Raw genomic sequence first — 6,034 nt, 5'->3', positions numbered from 1 at the left:
TCAGACATGGGGACGCTTCCCCAGGACCAGCGCCGCAGTGTGCTGGTGTTTTGTTACTGCAGGTGGCCAACGCTTTTCCAGGCAGTCCTACTCCTCGGGGGAATATTGTATTTTTAATGCCACTCAGTTCTCACAGTGTTGGCTTTATGTGGAACAAGTTGACTCCTAGAAACTAAACAAACCAGAATCTTTTTAAGCTTTGCCATTCCCAAATTGCTGTTATATTGAGCCCTGTGTTTCTGTCCCCCCAGGTCCCGCCCAGCTCCCCAGGTCCCTTGCAACAGGCATGAGATATGCAAGCCACAGCACCTATAAGTTACTACAGTGGAATATACTTATCTAAATGACGGGTTTTCAGCAAAAATAAGGATAAAGGCTTTTTAAAAAAATATAAATAATTGAGTTTTGTGCTGTTATTTAGTTCTCTACCTGCTTGTTGGGTATCAGCATTTCAAACCCCACCACCACAGTGGGTGCAGGGCGTTACCACCAGTACAAGAAGAACATGACACCATGCCCAGAAATACAATCCTTAAAGCAAGGGTTACCTCACTGAATATTTTGTGCTTTTTGTTTTGCTTTCTGCTTAGCAATTAGAAAGTGCCCTTTGTTTGTGTTTCGACAGAATTATTGTAGTAGGACTCTCTACCAAAAAAGGCAAGAAAAGAGCTTTCATGCCAGTCAGGTTTTGTCTTTTTATTTTTCTAGTAATGACAGAGTCACAAAACAGGAGTATTTCAGATGTGGGCAATCTGGAGTTTGCTTAAACAGGAATGAAACAAAATGTACAAGTGACAACTTGATTTTGTAACAAAGATTACCTCAAACCCAGGAAATATTGCACAGTAGACCTCTCCTTGTTTACATTTCAAAATAATTGCTAAAATACCGCTTCTCACTTCTAGAAAATACCTGGCACACGTATCCCTCTGGTGCCCCGTTCAGCGGGGCTCCAACAACGGGTCTGCCCTGCTGACTTTTCAGACCTGCGCTGCCAGGCATGTTTGTTGGTGGTTTCTTTCCCCGTTTGCTGTGGGTCTGGAAGGAAAAGGTGGAGCAGCCGGGTGCAGGCAGCTCCGTCCCACCCCCACCACAGCCGAGCCCCCAGAGCCGGCTATTTTCTCATCGTCGCATGACTAATATAACCACAGGCACTTGAACTATATGGGAATTGTTCCAGCCACTATTCAGAGGGCAGCAGCAACCCTTCTGCTGGCGGAGGGTCTTATGATTTCTTTTATTTTTTTCTTTCATTGAAGAGTTTGCTGGCACCATCGGTGCAGAGCAAGACAGTCCCGAAACCTGGCACCACTGGAAAAAAACTCTTCTTGAATCCTTGATACACCTTGAATTTCATTCCAGCACAGGCCACGCTGGTGACAGTGACTGTCTGTGCATTTTTTTCAAGCACATTCTCTAGTCAAGCTCTGCAAAACTGGCTGAACTGATCATTTCATGGTTCCTGCACCAGAGCTCACAAGACAGACGGTGAAGCCTTGCTAGGCTGTGCCATGCGTTCCACAGCAAAACACCAGCAGCACGTGGTAGCGGCTCACAAGGTTGGTAAGAGCCATTTAACTCCTGCATGTGCTGACTCCGCTTTTTTTGGGTTCTCCTCCAGTTGGCCTGGAGCCTGCAAGCCCCTGAGCAGGGTTAACCAGCTCCCTGCTGGGGCTCTCATTAGGAGCAGCTGAGGCATTGCTGTTTCCTCTGTGCCTCTTTTTACATCTGTTTCTGTGTTTCTGAGAAACCTTGCCAAGAACACCCCAATTTATTTAACTCTCATGTCGGATTTGATTTGAAGCTTCTCAGTCCCTCTCTCTTGGGTCTGGCTAGATCACTGGAGCAGAAGTCACAGGATTTCTGAAAAGGAAATAAAATTGCTGATTAAACAAAACTGTTGAAAATATCTGAGAATTAATTTACAGACTAGATGTGATAGTTCCCCAAAATGGCATCTTTCCAACTGCAGTGTCCCTATCACTCCAGTCAATGATGGGACAGATTAGGCACTGAATTCCTGTCAGCTGATACATTAGAGCATTTTTATTTATGAGGAAATGTTGCAATTTGGTAGGCTTTGACCATTCCTTTGAATTTTGCATGTTCACGTTGCCTGATTTTGGCAAGTTCGCACCTCAGTGAATAGCTGTGTGCTGTTCAAAATCTACATGACCACAGCAATGATACCTTTTATTTATAAATGTCACCCACACATGCTTCAGCTACACAAGATCTGGCAAACTGAGAATGCTATTACACTTCAGCATGAGAAGAGGCACAGCGCTGAACTAGATCAGGGCGGTGAAGATGTTCTTCGTGTTTCAATTTCAATGCTGTATGACTGAAAGCTTGATAAAAATCCTATCTCAACAACAAAAACTTAACAGCCAATTAATTACTAACATTGTCACAAAGGACTTCTAAATAAAGGAGAATGTGGCTGTCTTCAAGGCTGACATTTTAGGTATGAAACTCGGTTTGATGGCAGAGATCCTCCTCCCCGCCCTGCGATGCTCCCTGCGCGGGCCAGCTCCCTGTGCTGGGTTCCAGCACAGCGCGAACCCAGCTCTGCAGAACCTCTGAGCGCTGCTACTACAGCCCACGGCTGATGGCTGCAGGTCAGGAGCAGCACTAGCCAGTCTGTGAGATAAATATGTCAGTGAGCCATACAGAAACACAGAAAAGTCTTCACAGAAAAGAGAGCTGAAAGAAATTTCTGGCTGTGAATTCTCTATTGCAGTGATGGTGTATGGCTAAAAACTCAGCTATCGGTGGCTGAAAGGCACAGGTTAAAATAAGATCTTTGCACTTTTGAAACATGCAGGAATTCGTATTCAAGCCTTCAGGCCTAAATGCTGCAGACCGAAATTTCTAACTAGCTCCACAATGTCCAGTCCGCAACAAGAAAAAAAAGGTCTTCAGCAAGCAAGGAAAAAATTTCTTGTGCCTGGCTCTCCAGTTTTTGCAGAACAACTTATGAAAATTACAGTCCTTTCCTTTAGTTCAGTTTATAACTGGATCCTTGGGATAAAAATACAGATTTGGGACCAAACTCTGCTTCTTGCAATAGAAGAGATTGTTTTGTTTGAGTTGTTTCCTATGGAGGTCAAAGAAGGGCATTTATTTTTTCACAGGTCTAAATGGCTATCAAGTGATGGTTAAAATAGGAAAATACCCCAGAGCTCTGGCCTCTCCGCATAGGTGCAAATCTGTAATTCAGCTGAATTCATTCCAGATCTATATTAACCTGAGTGTGGGTCAGCAGATGGCAGGCAGGACATAAGGGCAGAGAGGGGTAGGAGAAGAGACTTGCTAAACCCTGAACTTGCAACCGGATCTCTGCCAGCGGCTGTTCAAAGCCTTCAGAGACTACAGGCAAGCTGGGGGCAGGCCGGGCTCTGCGCTGGCACAGGCGGCCACTGAATCAGGACCTTGTGCATTGATTTATTTTGGAAAGTCCAGGATGCAGTTACCGGACAGTCTAAATATAGCTCCATCAAAAAGGAAAACTAATCTGGATGCACCTCAGGTGCTGGGACATGCTATATGATGTCCAAAAAGTCGGCTCTTCGTGGGGGCAGAGTTGGAAGGAAAAAGTGCCAGTGAAGGGGGACAGTCCCTGCGTAGGGGCTGGGTCTCCCCTGCAAACACAGCAGGTAGATGGAGACTTCAGCCTGTGGAGCAAGCCAGCTTCTACCAGAGCAAGAAACAGCAATGCCCCAATGGCAAAAAAAAACAACAAACCAACAAAAACTGAGAGAAAACAAATGGTAATTACATGTTGATAGAGCTTTGGTTCTCCAAAAACTTACTCTGAAGCAAGATGTGGAGGAAATCTGGTTTTGACTTGTGCAAGCAGTCTTGGCCAAATGTCTTCTCTTCCCTCCCCCCTCACTACTTCGGTAGAAATCCCCTTCATTACTCACACACAAACAAGGCTGTTGCTATAGAAGACTTCTTGACTTGGTTAAAAAGTGATTCAAGAGGATCACCCGGTGGCTGAATGCTTATGCTGAGAGTAAGAGAGTAGAAACCAGGCCCTCTGTGGTGGCTGGGGCTGCGGGGAGAGCCCGGCTCTCCCGTTAGAGCTTGCCAATCTTCATCTCTGCTTTTGCTCAGAAAGTGAAGCTGAACAGGAAATTATTGTGCTGCGTGACACAGAGAAGTATATTATGCAGTATTAGGAAGATCGTGTTTATGAAATGTTATTTTTTACTTTAACAGTTAAGCCTTTGGACTTGTTTTCTTAACATAATTTTCATTGTCTGCAGTTATTTATGTTTTAGTGCTCTGCTCCTCCAAAGGACAGGATTCCCTCCTCCTCCACTAATGCATAAACTCTGTGTCTCTGTGGCAGCCCTGGGGCCAAGGGGAGGGAACGTGAGTCCTGACACACATCAAGTGTGAGGTGGGAACCATCCCCGTGTGCCTCCTCACCACCCACCAATGCCAGAGCAGTGGGCCAGGCTCCTGGGCACACGTGTGGCTTTGGGGACACAGTGCGAGGTGCAGGGGGGTAGGTAAAAGGAAGGGTCTAAGTGGTCTCTTCCTCCAGTGGGTAAATATGTGGTCTCACCTCCTTTATCTTTCAGAAATGGTCTGTAGCAAAGTGCTGGCATTGCAAGAGGCCCTGTGACCCAGAGAGTGCAGTATGAAATAATTCATCCGTTTCCAAGAGTAAGGCTAAAATAAAATATACACTGCTCAGCTCACTGTAAACATTAACAGCCTCCCTTGCAGCCTTTTTGATGAGCCTCCTCTAGTTACTGCTATGTGCTGGAGCAGCAGTTGGGCATCACCACTGCAGATATATGCTCTCCTGGGAACACTCTCCAAGTTAAGGGTCCCTCTTGCTTCAAAGAACTTGCTCTTCTCTCATCCTTGGTAGAGACAGAAGCTGCCAGGTGCCAGACATGCCCCAGCAGTGAGCCAGCCGCGCTGCCCCAGACCCGTCCCAGCACAGCTGCTGCAGGCACCCAGCAGCCATGGGCTGCCCCATGGCCCCTCTGTGCCCTGGACATGCTCCCTCCTGGGCTCCCAAATGTCCCTTTGCCTACAGTGTGGCAAGGAGTGGGATGCAGCACCCTGCCTTTCGTGGGAGGTGGAGGATGGAGAGAGATCGGTGGGGCCTGTCCACAGAAAGGAGGGAAGGATGACACCGAGGAAGGACCAGGTCTGTCGGGCTGGATGGGGATGCCCGGAGAAGGCGGGAGGACAGTCACATCCTCACCAGCTTCCCTAAGTGATGGCAACTTGCTGCTGAGCTCCAGCTGCAAGGTCTGAGGTCTGACCTTGCCCAGGGCTGAGCAGGCTGCAGAACCCAAGGTGCTGGGTTACCCTCTGAGGATCAGGGTGAAACCAATCTCTTCATTAGCTGTTAATTAATGGTAGCCTGCTCTACCTTGGGTGAGACGGAAGTCTTGCAGGAGATGTGTAGCATCTGGCTGTGCAAATAGAGGCTCTGCCACAGTGCAGGATGTGACACAAGGAGGTACAGTGGGGTAGGACATTAGATTAGACATTAGGAAAAGGTTATTCACCCAAAGGGTGCTGGAGCACTGGAACAGGCTCCCCAGGGAGGTGTCACAGCCCCAAGCCTGACAGTGTTCGAGAGGAGACTGGACAACACCCTCAGACACATGGTGTGAACTGTGGGGTTGTCACATGCAGGGATAGGAGTTGGACTCGATCCTTGTGGGTCCCTTCCAACTCAGGACATTCTACGATTCTATGAGTAGCATGGGCATGGATATTGGCCCTCCCTAGCCTGGGGGCTGCGTTTGGTAGCTCCAATATTTAGTAGACATATTTTTATGTTATCTTAAAACACACCCTGAAGTTCAACATAAACCACTGTCACAGGCCTGAAGTTGAAAAGCAAGACAGGGCTCATGATGTATCATGTGTGCATGTGGATCTAATTATCACGGGAGCAATAACAAAATACTCTCTCTCTGCTGAGGCTTACTAGGGTTCTCAAGGCATCATTTGAGAGAAGTATCTGACATCTTCAGAGTATTAAGGTCAAGGA

This window comes from Streptopelia decaocto, assembly GCF_964273445.1.
Source record: "Streptopelia decaocto genome assembly, chromosome: 2".
In the NCBI taxonomy this organism is placed as follows: Eukaryota; Metazoa; Chordata; class Aves; order Columbiformes; family Columbidae; genus Streptopelia; species Streptopelia decaocto.
This window is presented reverse-complemented; position numbering follows the sequence as displayed.